Here is a 17,734-nt window from a genome sequence, read left to right on the forward strand (position 1 = left end):
AGTCTTGGCATTATCGGAGTACACGGTGGTACACAGTCCTCGGCGAGCTAAAAATCTTCGGAAAGCTAGCAAAAAACTTTCAGTGCTGAGATCAGTTACTATCTCTATATATAAGGCATGAGTGACCGCACACGTTAACAACAGCATGTAAACTTTACCTTGCCTGTCTTTCGTAAAAAATGGACCGGCGAAGTCCAACCCGGTCACAGCAAATGGAGGCGACTCTTGGATTCTGTCTGGAGGAAGTGGAGCGATATCCTGTACCCCAGGACGAGCACTATATCGTTTGCATATCACACATTTTCTGATGATAGTCTTAACACGCTGTCTTCCCTTAATGATCCAATATTTGTCTCTGATCTGAGTTAGTGTCGAATTAACTCCAGCATGGAATACCCTTTCATGCGAGTCCATGATGATCAACTCGGTAAACTTGCATTTTGAGGGTAATAGAATAGGATGTTTTAAATTCTCGTGACAGTCTGCAAATTGTATGCGACCTTTCAACCGAAGAATTCCCTCCTCATCAAGCCTTGGATTAAGGGAGTAGATGGAAGAATCGAGAATTGATTTTTTATTTGATAACTTAATTATTTCCGCTTGATACGATTCTCGTTGCGTAATTTTTACCCAATAATGTTCAGCTGCTTTAATCTCAAAAGCACTTAAAGGTCCATTCTCTGTATACCTTTTCCGAAGCCTCCCAATAAATCTAAATACATAGGCAGTAATTCGAAGTAATTTTCCTAAAGAACTGAATTTTTCTATATGCAAAATTGGGGATTCATTGTTAATTACAGGTGCAGTCAAAATAATACTTTTTCTTAACTCCAACGATTCTGAATTTGGTTTTAATTTCTTTTGTTTTGGAAAGTTTTCAATAGGAAAACGTAACCAGTGTGGCCCATGCCACCACAGATCATTCTTAACTAGTGACTGAGCACTAATTCCTCGAGTTAGTAAATCGGAAGGATTTTGTTTTCCTTCGCAGTGGTTCCACAATTTTTTGTTGCACATACTCTGTATTTCTGTAACACGATTGGCGATAAATGGTTTCCAATTATTTGGCGAACCTTTAATCCAAGTAATGGCGATTTCGGAATCACTCCAAAAATAAACATCCTCAATTAAATCACCAAACAATTTTTTCAAATATTTATACATTCGAGCAGCCATGAGTGCTCCCATTAACTCTAAACGAGGAAGCATGATTGCTCTTAAAGGTGCAACTCTGCATTTCGACATGATAAAGGAAGTTTTAATTTTAGAATCACTCGTACAATATCTGAAATATGCGATGGCCCCATATGCTTTAGGACTAGCGTCCGAAAATAGGTGAAGGCTTATATTCATTGGATCGTCATCAAAGAAATTTCTCTGTATCGATATTTCAGTTAAATCATTAAGTTCCTCCCGCCAAATGTTGAATTTGTCCTTAATCTCTGCAGGAAGGACCTCATCCCAGTCAGAACCGGAACACCAGATTTCTTGCATAATAATTTTCGCCCGAATAACAAAGGGTGCAATAAATCCAAATGGATCGTATATTTGGGCGATGCTTTGCAAAAGTTTCCTTTTTGTAGCAAAATCGTTTCCAGTAGAAAAGTCAATTATTTTTTTTAAATTTAACTTTATATCGTCTTCAATGGAATTCCAAATCATGCCTAAGAAATTCGATTCACTAGTTAATTTGTTGTCTGATTCCTTAATCCCATCTGAGACCCATAAATCGTTTAATGCTTTAGAATTAGTTCTTAATTTTCTGAAATTCATCCCAGCATCCTTAAATATATTAACCGCATCTACAGATAACCGATATGCATCTTCAACCGTTCCTGCTCCAAAATATAGGTCATCGACATAGACAGAAGAATTTAACATTTGGAAACTGTCCGGCATTTTATCTTTATATTTTCGAATGTGATATTTTATAGTGGCGGCCAAAATGAAAGGAGATATAGTCAAACCGAAAGCTACGCGACACATTTGCATAATCTTAAAGGAGTCATTATTTTCATTAAACCAAAGAAATTTTAGAAATTTTCTATCACCTTCAGCAATTCCTATCATCAAAAAGGCTTTTTCAACGTCTCCACAAAACGCTATCTTAAACTTACGAAAATTTAACATAATGTCTAGTATATTTGGATTTAGATTAGGTCCCGATTCAAGGCAGTCATTTAACGAATTCGTGTCCTCTGTCCTTGAGCTAGCATCGTACACAATTCTTACCTTAGTAGTTTCACTAGGTCGTATCACTGCTCGGTGAGGCATAAAATATCCCAAATTTGTATCATTATTTGGACATTCCTCCACAATTCCTTCTAATATCTGGTTCTCAATTATATTTTTATATTCCCGAAAAATCTCCGGAGTTTTACTTAGTTTATTGTGAAGGTTTGCGAATCGTTTCTTAGCTACCTCAAAATTATTTCCTAAATTATTTGGACTGTATTTCCAGATTAAATTTGCCTCATATCTTCCGTTTTTAAACTGCAAATTTCTTTCAAACTGGTCTACTATTTCGCAGTCAATATCGGAATAATCATCAGAATCATTAATTCCCATATGTTCTAATTCCCAAAACCCTTTTAAATCTTTCAACACAACAGTGTTTGTCATTACCGCTAAATTTTCAGAACAATTTTTGTTTGTTTTATTTTTCTTGATTCCTGCGGCAACCCAACCAAACACAGAACTGACTGCGTACAACCCTTCAGATATTTTAATTCTTTCAGAATAAACTACATTCCAGAATTCATCCCCCCCCAATTAATATCTCAACACCTATGTTATTTTTTCTTGAGCAATCGGCGATCTGCAACCCCATATGCTCCATGAAGTCTGCAATTTGTTTACTAGGCACACTGATGGACGCCGAGGAAATAACATCCGAGATCAAACATTCAATTTTTATTTTATTATTTTGTTTCCAATTCTGAATTTCGATTTCAACGACCGGATAGGAATGATTCATTGCCTTCGTCGCACCAAATGAATAAACAGAAAGTCTTTCATAACGGATTGGAGCAAGTTTTAAATGGTCGGCCAATTTTTTCGTTATAAAGGATCTGTGACTGCCTTGATCAAGAATTAATCTAGTTAATTTTGATTTATACTTAGAACAAGCATAAACTGTACAAGTTTGTAATAATATTTTCCTGGCATTACAGTCATTATTATTATCACCTTGAGGAACAAAAGCAATCAATTTTAAGTTTTGAACTTTATTTCTTTCCTCAGAATTCAAAGTCAGAGATTCAGTTTCATTTTTGGAATAACCTTGTTCCAACTTTTTGTTTACAAGGGATTTATTAGTACAAATCGATTCATTGTGATACATACCGCCACATTTATTACATTTAGTTTTATTTCTGCACCTTTCTGATGTATGGAATTTTTTAAAACAAGAAAAGCAGCGGTTTTCGGATCTTAGTTTCTTTAATTTATCAGAAACACTCACTTCGCATTTAAATGACTCGTGCAAATTATCACAAAAGATGCATTTTCGGTTAACTGCAGTATGAAATGCAGCCGTGGGTGTATTTTTTACATATTTTCTAGTTTCATATTTTGATTGATCGACTCGCGGAGGCACAGGATTTTTCCTTTCGCTTAATACTAGATTTGAAACTTCCCTGCATTCTATTTCCGTTTTAATAAATTGTGTTAATTCCGAAACTTCAACTTTATCTTTCGATCCTCTTTGCCGATTAAATTACAAAACTAAATCGTCCGGAATTAATTTTAATAATATTGGAATTAATAAATGTCCATATGAGCCAGAAGTTACTTCTAAAGTTTCCAAATTACGAATCGAAACTTCTAATTCGTCATATAATTTACGTAAAGCCTTTACGTTAGCAGAATTTTTAACGGCTTCCAAATTGAGAATTTTATTCATGAACGAATTAATGATCAGGTCTTTTCGACCATATCTGTCCTTTAGTAATGCTACACAACTATCATAATTACTTTCTGTTAACTCAAAGCCTGACACAACATTCGAAGCTTGTCCCGTTAAGAATGTTTTTAAGTATACAAATTTTTGTATTTTTGAAAGCGTTTCGTTTTTATGTATCGAATTTTCGAAACTATTCCAAAATTCATTCCATTGTTTGGGGTCTCCCCAAAATTTATCAATCATTAATTTTGGTAATTTCAGCGTACTACTCCCACTAGAACTGGAACTTACATGCAAAATTCCATTACCACTAGACTGGTTTAAATCAGAACTTTGGGGATTCCTCGCTGGCGGTACTGCGGTAATCGCACCTAGAAACTGCTTAATTTGACTACAAGCAATTATACATTTGTCATTGTATTCTTCGCTTATACTACAATCTTCTTCAATTAAGTTAACATCAATTAACTCTTGTATTTCATCATCAAGCGTTCTCAAATTATTTTTCTTTTCGGTTAATAATTCAAAGAATTCTCGTAATTCTTTAATCGAATTTTCCTCTCCTTCAATTTTTAATTTATCTTCAATCACTTTAATTAACCTAGTAACAGACGATCTTAATGTGGAACGTTTACGTTTCAATCTATCTAACTTCTCTTCCATTTTATTTAATTTAAATACACCCACAACAGCAATAATAAATACTTACTAATGTACTACAAATAATCACTAAATAATTAATTTAAGATTTCCCTACCTTTATTTGGAATTCCATTGTCACTTGAATATGAAATATCCATTGAAATCGAAACACTTGGATCGAACACCTAAAATCTTCACAAAGCCTTAATTCCTTACGCCGATGCACCATCTAATAATTATGTGCATCTCCAAATCCGATGATGGTGGTTCAGTGGGTTTACTAATTTTAACACTTTTTCATTTTTAACAATATTTTAATTACTATATACAGAGCGTATTCTTAGGCCGCCGCCTTCAACATGAACAAACTTTATTCTCTACAACTAAGCGAGCAACAGCGCCCTCTAGCCTTTTTCTTCAAATTACACAACAGCACATGAATGCAAGTTTGGTGAAGAGAATAACGAATATGACAAAGATTTCCTTTTTAAATGCATTGAATTAATTTATCCAAAAATTTGGATTTTTAATAAACAGAGTTCACAGTTAATCTTCTGTAACACGATAGCTTACGATAGTTTTTGTAAAAATTACGTTATCGTTTATAAAAGTTCTCGTATTTAAACATTTTTAAAGACTCTATTTTAAACAATATTTCGCTAAAATAATTCTCTTAAAAGAAAAGTAAACAACCTATATAATTGGGGAAAAATTAATTTGAAATTAATTTGAAATAATGAAATGAAGCCTTTCATAGTGATCACCTCCCGTAGAAGACCATATCTGAAAGTGATTAGCATTTCTTGCAGCATACAATAAAAGTCACTTTATGTCCTTGCAGTGAATATTATCATTCGGATACTGGTATTGAATTGCCGATGTCCCGGCCGTTTATATATGGAAACAGGAAAGATACATCACTTATTATGATTAACAGTTTGGTTAAGTTGATCAAAATACTATAGACTGGACTTTTTAAATTGAAGTAAAATTGCCAAATATAGTCAAAATATATTATAAAAATTTCTACATAATATCTGAATGCCTCCAATTAAGGGACTGGACTGCTAGATAGCTAGATTTTGATATTAGTCAACCATTTTAAAGTACGTAAGGTTGGTTTAGTTTATTTGGCTATAAGACTTAGCGTAATTTAATGGTGCTGTTACGTTCTTAGCGTCCGTAATAGCACAATTAAACCGTTAAAAAATTTATCTCAATGAAATATGACGTAAAGCTTTGTGAAATGTGACATGTTGGGGCATAATACATACTACAATATATACAGCAATAAGGCCGTAATTTTTTTCTTGAGAACTACCCATTTGTTTTTATAATCTTTCGAACTTCAATGCCAAAACACCTACATGACGCTACAGCGCTTAAGTACGCTCAGGCTATTTGCCTAAGAGGAGGGATACTTTCATGGAGGACCTTCCAAGAGAAACGGGAGCGTATTCAAGTTATATTACATAAAGGAGATCGCGGAAGCGCCCATGCAGCCGACCCATACATCTGTATCGAACTCAAGTCGAACTACCAGCGTTTAGCGACTTAACCACGCAGCCGCTGGTGGGTACTTAAAGTAGACAAAAGGGAAAGCAGTTATAGTTTGGTGTATATTTTATATAACTCTATATAGAATTTAAGAGCGTGATTCAGGTCTTTTCGTCTTCAAGAACAAAAAAAGAACGTTCTGCACAATCATCCCCGCCTTCCCCGGAAAAAAAATTAATTGAAAAAAATCTACCCCAAACTTAGGTTACTTATTTGCTTAATTATAAAGTTTACATTGGCAAAATTTCTGGGATTTTACATTAATCTCATAAATTTGATGAAACCGCATCTCAGAAAAAAAAATAAATAAAAAAACTCTTTTAACTATACCAACCTTTAAATAAATGATAAAACAAAAGAAGGAAAAGCCACATCTTTTACTAATAGAAATGTGAGAAACCGAAGACATGAATGGATAGTATTGATTGAAAAATTCAAGTTATAATACTGATAACAGAACAAAAGCTATCTGCCATTTACTTTTTGAAATAAATCCAAGTACATCTTTCTATTGAACTTTCTATAGATGGGTATGAAACTGGTGAATAGTCTGTAAATAGCTGAGACGAGGGCTGCCCTCCGACTAATCAAATTAGGGGTATAGCATCGGTCAAATAATTTCTAGACACGTAATAAACAGTTCGAAAAAACATTGTGAATCTAAAAGACACTATTCATGAATGAGTATTTGCATTTTGCAAATTAATGTGTCGAGAAAGTACGCATTTGTATGTTTCTAGCTATATTTATACTAAATTAGTTAAATTCCCTTTATATTTTGAAAAATGTTTTTTCCTCGTCGTTTAATGTTATTATTAGGTTCGTACTATCATAATAGTCGTCGTATTGAAAAAAACCGTCTCGTCCTTAATTTTTACACACCAGTGTAGTTTCCCCAAAACGAACATTACTTAGTACAAGAAAACTCCATCTGGAACCCTGAGTGGCCGTCTCAAATATTCACTGTAATTCATATTTCTTTTTTTCCTCAATATTAAGGGCTATTTCGTCTTGAGCTCTTTCTACGAAATATTTCAGTCAATATTTTTCAGAGCTTATATCGACACCGAAGAAATGTTTTTCAAACTAAGCTATTAGCTCATAAGAATTGAATAAATCTAATAAATGCCTTTCGAAATAAAAATTTTATACCTATACTTCTTCCGGTAACATTTGTCAAATTTTGTCACAAATCTTTCGGTATTAAGTGTCGCCTAAATTCTGAATGTCTGTCACTCCTAATAAGATCATCCCAAGCCGCATCCTATAACTATTTATAAATGGACTCTGCTTGTCCCTTGAGCGATTCTGAAGATGATTTTGAAAATTTTCACCTTGCCTACTGACCTGCTCTACCTCCTGTGTTCTTATAGGAGCGATATTGGATTGCCAGATTTAAATTGACGGATTAAACGCTGTCTTTTCATCTTTATGTTCATTCTTTCTATGTTCATTTCTTTTTGTTTTAACGATATCTGTTGTCCTGCGTACTTGCCATTGGAAATAAAAAAAAAATATATAACTCGATTCCGATTTAAAATGTTCTAGGCTCCAAATAATTCTTGCCAGAGCTCTTATAGCAAATAGAAGAAAGAAAATTTATTTCATATAATGTGACTTTTGCGTGCTTAATACATTCAACAGCAAAATATAATTAATTTTATTTATTATCACAGTGGTGCATTGGGAGATATTTGGAATTATGAAGATTCAGTAAGCAAAGCTTCGAACAAGTAAATTTCAACTTAATCAGCTAATAATTCCTAAAGCATTTGAAATATATCAGCTAATTAATAAAATGGTTACTTTGCCAGGACTTGGTGTTCTATGCATACTTTTGGCAAACATAATGGTGACAGTATTAATGTCCTGAACTCGAACAGTGAGCTGAATGCAGCTATGTTCTTGTGAGTGCTAGAAGAATTACAAAGTAAGAAGGGTGTAAAAGACCCTTTTATTTAAATCACTATTTACAGTAACTCCCAGCTCGAGAGTGATAACAGAAAAATAATGACCGCGCTTGGGTCTAAAACTGAACAATCAAGCAATTTAAAGTAACACTTCAGTAGACTTATAAATAGTCGCTGTCACAGAGCTTAAACGCGAGATTGGCCTATTTATGGTGCGTAGCAAGCCTTTGCTAAGTACTAACGCAATTAAATCTCTTCAATCAGTATTAGAGTAATAGCGCTAAGGCGCAAGAATTTAAATACTAACTACTCAGGCGAACGTCCACCAAGCCGACGTGGTCTGAGACTAAAAGCTCTCTCACACCTGAGTTCTTCACTAACCTTTAAATACAAAACTTAGCTCCAACACAAATTAGCATAAAGCTGAACCGCGCGCTCATTCTGAAGGGAAGTTGAAATAAGAGTTCACAGGAAAAGGTAACTAAAAATAAAAATAAATTTGGTTAGTTTAACTTAAAACCTTACAACTTGTGCCCGCAATTTCCTTCAAATTAACGATAAAGTACAATAACTTCGGTAAGCAACCATTATGCATAAATGGTACTAACATCTCATGAAAAAGGTATAACCACTTTTTTTAAGAATTTTATAGTACGCAAATGTTGATCAGAAATGGTCGATCGATTTTGTAACTCTGAAGAGTTATTAGATTTCTCGAAGCAGGGAACATCAATAGTGTGAAGTGCCTTCGACGAATCTCTGGTCCTTCTAATTCCTACTCGAATGTATTTTGCAATTACACCACGAAGGCACGTGGCAAAGAGGGATAAAATATATTATATTCTTCCCCACTTAAAGGGCGACTGGAGAACAGAGAACACAAGAGGGCCAATTTCTTGTGCAGACAAATTATCGTCTACCATCTTTTAGTTCGAGCACCACTTGCAGAGTCGTCTAGAAATTTTCAAAGCCAGGAAACCGACGAAATCTGCAGTGCCCTCTTCAAGATTCGAACACTGTAACTTTCGATGGTAGCCGAACGTAGTTCCCAATTATACCAAGAATGTACATAATTGAAATACTCATATCTTTCCTGAAATTAACCTATACTAATGATTATAATTTACTCAGAACTAGCAGCTACGCTGCCAGCCTTCGTCTGGCTTTTAAATGTACCATAAAAATGCCTGAAGGGAACACAAACGTTAAATTTTAAAACTGCGCAGAATTTTACTCTGCAGAACAACTTTATCAAAAAAATCAATAAAAATGTATTATATATATATAAAAAAAATGACAATGAAATATGCCAATCTCTTAAAAACAGTGACATAAGAAATACGATGAAAAATTGTTGCCAAACCTATATTTGAATAAAACCCATAAAAGAATGAAACTATTAAAAAGGATGCGATTTCATCAAAAATCTATCAAGCAATAAGAAAGGGAAATTGTTGCCAAAATCACATTTTTAAAGATGTGAGATGTGAGAAGTGCTCGGAAGCTTCATTTAAAATTTTTTTTAAAAATACAAAATATTATCATTTTCCCCAAATTCCTTTTGTAAAAGCAGTCGCAAGGATGAAAGTTTAATGTGTCCAAAAATCAAAGAAAAATAAACTGTACATTTTTAAAAATAAAATTTTTTAGAAAAAAATCCCGTTGAAAAGGTGTTAAGCTCCCTTTGTTAAATAAATTCGTATTTAATCGATTTATTGAAACACAAAATTTATTTTAAGTTCGTAAAATAGTCAAGTGCCTATGTTTCATGACGATGTGAAAATGGAGTGTGTAGAGTAAAATCTCGCTTTCGTATAGCCCATTATGTCTCAAAGTCTCAAAATAACGCGATTTCGTCACAAAACATAAAATTAAAAAAATTTTAATTCGAATTTCAAAAAAATCGCTTCGAGGTGCACTGGTTTTTGTCTAGATGCACCTATGTACCAAATTTCGTACCGTGGGTCTATTAGCTTACGCGCAAGCTCGAACGAAAGACACACACACACAGAGACAGACTCTTTCTTTTATTATATGTAGAAATTCAAAGACATATCACATATGACCTTTTGGTGTATTACAGTGGTCAGCGCATTCACATAACATTTGGAAGACTTCCGAATAAATTGCATGAGCAAGCATGATTGATTTTTCGTTTGTCATTCCGAAAGAAACTAATAAACTCTAGAGTGGAACCCAAGCCGAACTAAACTGTGGTCTGTGCCCGATATCTCGCCACCATTTTCATTTGATCGGATGGTTTCGCTTCTACTACACATTCAACTTTTATACAAGAAATTAAAGGCATTCCTTTGGGATATTTTCCTGGAGATATGGTCATCACATTCATTGTTATTTCGAAGGAGTTTCAATTCGTGATGAGAGGTTTTTTTTTTCCTCTTTCCCACTTTGGAAAAAGTTAATTAACGCTATACATTTAGTAAATGTCTTTAGACTGACTCACTAAATAATTCTTTTTCTAAATGCTAAACGAAATAACAAGCATTAATTTTTTTTAAATTTTAATACTAAGTTAATTTTGCAGCAAAATTAAAGAAGCATAAGGAAATGCAATACATATATTCATTACTAATACGTATTTCTACGTGAATCCACCTAGCAGTGAGAATTACAATGAATTAAACAGTCATCTTAACGTTTTTTCGGTCGTAACTTCTAAAAATCTTTAAAACTACTAATTATCCGACCTAGTTAAAACCACTAATTATCCGGATTTCAACTCAGGCGAACGATCTCGCTGCATGCTTCGTGGTTTTCCCTACTTATATTATGAATTCGAAGCAATTTCGCTCAGAAAGACCTTCACGAAGGCATCCTTCCTCTTGAGTACATAGCCATCGTGTTCCTTTCCATATACAAACAAGCTAACCTAAGCATTATTTTCTGAAAAATAAAGATATTAATAGTGAAAAATCTTTCTAAATTTGCTTTTTCTCTCCATTTAAATAACGATCTACTTAAATTTGTGTTCTTTTCCTCTTCTTTGCTACTAGGGGTTTAAAATTTATCCAACAACATTTAGGCAGAATGCAAGGTAAGATTGGTATTTATTTTGTAGAAAACTTCGATGCATTTTGAACAAAACACATATGCAGTTTTTCCTATCAATCTAAACTAGAATTTGATATCCAAGGTTTCAATTATCCGTGGTTTATCACGAATTAAGTCTTCCGTGTCTAATACAAATGCTACATACATATGAAAGAGTTAGGTGCCAAGAATAACTTTTAACATAAAAAATAAAAATATTTCAGATTTTTAATAATCGTTCAAAAGGATTCGTTAAGGTTTATTACGCTCTCATTGAGCTCGCAGTCTACCAGTCGAGGCTAATAGCTTATTTGAGTCAAAAATATTTGGTGAAAATCTATACTTTGGGGCTATTAGTATCAATGTTGAACTGTAATTCACGGAGAGCAATGACATGAGAAAATCGTTTAGATATGCAAAGAGGGTAGAGTTTAAAATCCCCATTACAGGTGTACTTTCGACTACACTCACACACTCAGTGTTATGTGCGACATTACGTAAAAAATAAATACGTAAATTTGATCATGGAGAAAGATTTTTCATGATATAGAAATCGGAGGTTCATGTAATTATGATGAAGAGATTTAATAAATGAAGTTGTTTGCCAAGAAATTTGAAACTGAAAAATTCTTCAAAAATGGCGATCGGAAAAACATCGGGAAATGGTTCGATGACGATTCGACTGAGCTGGGTTTTCAAGCTTCGAGTCATGCGGATGATTTCGTCTCAAATGTCGAAAGAATCGAAATGAAAGAGAGTGGCAGATGTGGCAGAGAGAAATTATCGTCAAAGAAGACACTGACAATTAATTATATTAGTTCCGAGACAGCAATGACTTCCTCTGAAACTCTGTTGGACTTCGTCCATCAAACGTGATTCAAATACAATGCACTTGGGACGCATGGAAATTCGACAAATATTTAAACGTTCTAAAAAATAAAATTACTGATTTTTTCCAGAAATATACATATTAAATAAGCACCAAAATAGATAACTTGGATTATCCCTATTTTATAGTTATCCGTGATCTGCTTCACCAATATTAGTCCGGTTTGGTTTGATTTATTTAATTATGGCAAAGCACACTAGGGCTGTCTGCCTAAGGGGAGGGATGCCTTCGTGGAGAACTTTTAAGGAAAACTGGCTCGTATACACGTTACACATGGGGAAAACCACGAAAGGCCCATGCAGCCAGCCCGTTCGCAGGATTCGAACCTCTGACCGAACTACCAGTGTTCAGCGACTTTACGGCTCCGCCGCTGGTAGGCCCCGTATTAGCCCGGTGTACACTGTATATCCTAGCTTATGCTCGCAGACATTAACAATGCAAAATATTTTTTTAATGCTGTACGAAATTCATAAAACTATCTCAACTGATTTTATCTTCAATACATTGAATAATTTCGCTACTTAAAATTTAAAAAAAAAAAGGCCATTTTTGCGAACAACTATATGCAGCGGTTTAACATTTGGATTTAAAATATGACGCATTATTAAATTTTACAAGTTGCAGCTCATCCGACGTTGCGCATTAATGTTCTTTTAAGTATGTTTTATATATGTTTATAATTAACGACGTTTCGATATGTTTGAGCATTTTTAATTGGTGACATAATATGCACTAAATTTGCAATAAACCCTGTAAGAGAAGTTTCTTTCATTTCTTTACCTAATTAAAATTTCTATTAGAACAAATACGTAAACATCGATTTATTATGGTATAGTATTAATTATTTATAAACTTATTAACATTTGTTTACAGTGCTAAAATGTTAGTAAAATCTTCTAATTGTTGGATTGACTTCTATATAGAGTTGTAAAAGTATATATAGCCACAAAATTAATTTGTATTTGCTTAATATACTTGTTTCAAATTTGACTGTGCCCATCAGCGGCCAAGCGGTAAAGTCACTTATAAGGTATTTCTCCCGCTTTCCTGGTGTGCCTTCGTGGTGTAGTGGTTCTGCACGCTGGGCCGGTATTCCAGAGGTCCGTGGTTCGATTCCTGGCGAAGGCGGTTGCTAATTTTCATCTTACTTTTACAATTAACTTAATGTCTCTACAGTGGCGCCCGAACTAAAAGGGCGCTGGATGAAGATTCTAGAAAACCCAGGATTTGGCGACTGGGTCCCCTAAAAACCCCAGACGCCTTTTAACCAGTTAACTGTGGCGCCCTCGTTTAAGAGTGCGCACCGCTTTGTGTCGCCAGAATCGAGCCATGACGAGTATATTCGTCATCACAGAGTAAGTTGCGTTGGTAAGATATTGGATGAAAAAGATGGGTTGAAAAAGGTGGGTAAAATTGAAAATTTTATTACTAATATTTACTTATTTGGTCAACATAAGCATATATTACATACATATTAAACTAAAAACGCAATAAATTAAATTAAATATTGTACCTATAAAAGTAAGAATTTAAATTCCTGCTGTGGAGTGATATTCAGTAAAACAGGGTACTATACACAATGGGACTTTGCAAATTGAACACCAGTAACGCGATTCCTTCCTGATCTTACGTTTGTAGCAATGCAAACACCTTCGCGTAGGGTTTTTTTTTTTTTTTTTCGATGCTCCGGGTATATAATCCGGAACATGATTACCTCCTAATTGGCTTATATTAGGTTTAAATGGCCGAGTTTGCGTCGATTTATTTCTTTCAATTGGATACGTCACAAAAGTGTTTTCAATAAATTTGAGCAAAAAACGTTGATACGTGATAATGTTCCATTATTTTTTACTTCCTTGTACGAAGTAAAAAAGAAGTATTGTAATCGCGAAAAGTTTCAGGCAGCATATTTCCACGAAAATATCCCATTTTGACCTCTTTCAAATGCAATTTAACGATGTATTTCCGTGATATCTGTATGTAAGGACAGAATAAAACACTCTTTTCCTCCAAAAAAATTATAAAACTGCTTTAAAATTCTGAAGAGAATTTTTCGTGGCGTCTGTACGAACGTATGTACGCACGTATCTCGCATAACTTAAAAACGAGTAGCCTCATAACGTTGAAATTTTGTATATAGGACTGCTATAACATGTAGATGAGCACCTCGTATTTTGGTTGCAATCCGCCGCACAAAACGTACATAAACATATTTATATATATATCCACTCTGTTACCCGGCTCAGTGATCTCAGTTTCTTTACTCTTATATGTTTGTAAATTGTACACTTTTTGCTTTAAAAATGAGTGAATTATGTTGTTCTTATCTTTCGGTTAAGGTTTTTATGCCTTTAGTAAATCTGTATGCAATATTTTTAGAATTATCATTAATTTTAAAATTGTTTAAGTGCCGCTAAGCCTAATAATGTTTTTGATGGCGGCCATTGCTCTTGTTTACATTTGAAACAGCAGGATAGCGGATTTGTTGCCAATCTAGAGAAACTTAGCTTCAAAGCAACAAAGATAACGCCTCCATTTATTATTTAAATCATGCTTAATCCTTTCTAGAATTTTTTCGAGGAAATAAGCGTTTAAGATTTACTTCGTAATTTTTAATACAGATATTTTGAGTTTTTATGTATTTTTGCCTTGTCGTGAAGTGAAAACTGAATTAATTGAATGAGAAATACTCAATCATCTTTGAAAAACTGTTTCTTTCTTTTTTTTTTTTTTTTTTTTTTTGCTTAATTTCTTTTATACATCGTTCTAGCTTTGTTATAGTATTTGAATAGAACATGTGGCAACGATTAGATAATTCTTTAAATGATATAAATTTTGTGCATTCTGAGTTATAATATGAACGAAATATAATACTGTTAAGTAAACCTTGCGCCAGAGTGTCGCTATGGTAAACAAAGTGAATTTTAAAGAATGCATTTATTCTATTGTGGTTTATGCGCTGTCGGCGAAGTAGGTTTAATTCTATCTAATAAGTTTAAATGAAATGCAAGAAAAAATGCGTATAATTTAATATTCAGTACAAGGAAGTCATGTGGTGTACACATCAGATTTTTTATATAATATGAATGCATTCAGACACATAATGTCTAAGAAATGGAGAAAGATCTTTTTGTAGTACTTTTTGCATGGTTTTCTTGCTGTGGAGTACGCTATGATAATTCCATCGCTCATATTCACTCCACTCATTTTTTTTTATTATAATGAATCACTAGCTCCGGTTTCTTTGTTATTATTTTTCGATTCTCGGCGAAGGCGATTGCTAATTTTTCATCTTGCCTGCTTCCAAATTAACCTAATGTCTCTACACGCTAAATACTTGTAGTTCTGTCCGGGATGACAATCTTGGCGAACGGTCTGGTTGTATTGCGTTTTCCGGCTTTTCCCAATGTGTACGTTACACACGAGTATACGAGTCAGTTTCCCATAGAAAGCCATCCACGAAGACATAGCTCCCGTTAGGCAGATAGCCCTCGTATGCTCTGCCGTAATCAAATAAACAAGCCAAACCAAATTTTATTGCAGATTTTACATATAAAAGCAGATGTTATTGTTTTCAGTACGTGAAAAACTCGCATTCTGACAAAATAAGAATTTCTTTCTACTTCAGTTTCATGAAATGTGTGTTTTTCATGACAAGGATAATTCTAATAATTACATCAATAAAGGGCAAATAACAATAAACTCATTTCTTTCACTCTACATATTTTTGGTGTAATTAGATGTTTGAGTGGTCGAGTCTTCCTTTGTTTGATCTCTATCTGGGAAAACATATATAGCAAGCTTCATATACAGGCTATTGAGCGAAATATTCGTCAGTGATGCGGTTAAATCGGAGATAGTTTGCAAATGATTTCCTGGTTAACGTTAATATGAGAAAAATATGTACTTCTTTTTGATTGAGTTTAACATTTTGATTAAAACTACTTTCTGCTTTTGTTTTCTGCCTGGATAACTGTGCAAGCTTTATGATTTTGTTATTATTTGCACATCCATTACTATAGCTTCTTTGGTGAACATTTCATTAGGATACCACAAAGATTTTTTTTTTTTTGTTGTGTGTGTGTGTGTGTGTGTGTGTGTATGTGTATTTTAGTTTGTAATCGCAGTGTTAGGTAGCTAGGTTATAAGATTTATATTGTGTGCTATTAGGGATCGTACCGATCGTGACCGTACTCAAACATTCACTATTTATTCAGAAAATGTCTTACTTCCCCTTTCCTACATGATCTCAAGTTACTATTTTTCCTTTGAATGACGCACAACAGATTTTTCAATACTATGTCGAAACTTTTCCTGAAGTTAAATCATTACGTTTATTTCTCAACAATACTTGAGAATAAAATACAACTTCTGTGGATAAGCATGAGATCACAAGCTTCTTTTATAAGATTTTTAATGAGGTCAAATTCCAGGAAGTACCTATTGCTCCAAATAAAGCACAAGTCCATTTTTAGAATGTTGAAACAATGAATGCGCAATTTTGAAACAGTTGAGGCAGTAAATAATTACGAAAATTACACGTGATTAGATTTTAACCTCAACATACGATTTCGAGACAAGCCCTTTACACACACCTCTTCATTCAAAGTACAAATCTTTTAGCTTATGAAAGTGACAAGATGTTGATATAACACGTGGCAGATTAGTCACAAACCAATCATAATTCGTTTACAGACTTACCCCCATTTTTTCTTATCTTCTACGGAAGGATGCTGCACACGTGAAGTCAACATTAACACGTAAAGGCACACACCTCCTATTACTTTGATGATTTTACCCACAGGATGAAAGTCGACCTGTTCAGCTTTCAGCAGATAAGATAACTACTCTATAGACCAAAAAAAGAATTTTAAGGCGGCTTCTATTAGCAATCCGTTTTAGTTTACGATAAGATAAAAAAAGGAGAGAGAGAATAAAATGCAAACAGAGTACAATCTGTCACTATTCCACATAATTACTGCTCCAAGAGTAAACTGCTGTAAAGGATGTTTCCTTCTATTACTTAATAAAGATATTGTGACAGCAAACAAAGCTATTGTCCATTATTTAACAAAGCTATTACATATGATAAGTGGGAATATAAGTGCTTTCATTCTAAATTTTAAAACAAAGGAAGTAAAATAGACTTCTAGTAAACAGACTCCAAATATCTGGACAGCTTTTCTTCCATCTTTTCTATTTAAAATTAAGCTATGTTTTTACTTATATTGATTGACTTAAATAGCGCAAAAAATAGAAAAATGCAATGTATATTTTAAAAAAGGTGAAAATTAATTTAGGTAAATGTGTAAAACATATAGTATAAAATATTTGTCATGTAGTAAGAAATTGGAAATAGATATATATATATGCCAAACGTATTCATACATAATCATTTCCTTTAATTACGTAATAATAAACATGTCATTGCATATCTATCAATCTGTTTGTTATGCATCATTACATATCAATAACACGTCACTTCATATAATTTGGTAAATACAGTAAAGTTATGCTTAACCGGGCAGATCTTTAATGAAATTCTCCTTCCCCGAAATTGTGAAGCGAACTAATATTGAATTTTTAAGTCCGAAAATCGAACAGCTTTATTTTTTAAATACTTAAATTGTTTTCCCTTTTCTGAACTATAAATTCCTATTTTATAATGTAAAAAAGTGGAATAAGTTATCACAACATATTTGTTACGAAAACACAGTGGTTTTTGTAGCCATTTGCCAGGAGATGACCTTTTAAGCATTTATGTCATTGATAGGATACGAT

At 33.6% G+C, this 17,734-nt stretch overlaps 1 protein-coding gene and 1 long non-coding RNA gene across 2 annotated transcripts in view; one reads left to right on the forward strand and one right to left on the reverse strand.

Moving 5' to 3' along the window:
* Window positions 1–17,734, reverse strand: part of LOC118191680 (sodium-dependent phosphate transporter 1-B-like) — a 319,865-nt gene that overhangs the window by 167,714 nt on the left and 134,417 nt on the right. The gene's annotated exons all lie outside the window — the stretch shown is intronic.
* Window positions 1–17,734, forward strand: part of LOC118191679 (uncharacterized) — a 185,959-nt gene that overhangs the window by 73,255 nt on the left and 94,970 nt on the right. The window lies entirely within an intron of this gene.

Source organism: Stegodyphus dumicola, chromosome 6, assembly GCF_044657685.1.
Source record: "Stegodyphus dumicola isolate Sdum_Otavi_A_Nest chromosome 6, ASM4465768v1".
Lineage (NCBI taxonomy): Eukaryota > Metazoa > Arthropoda > Arachnida > Araneae > Eresidae > Stegodyphus > Stegodyphus dumicola.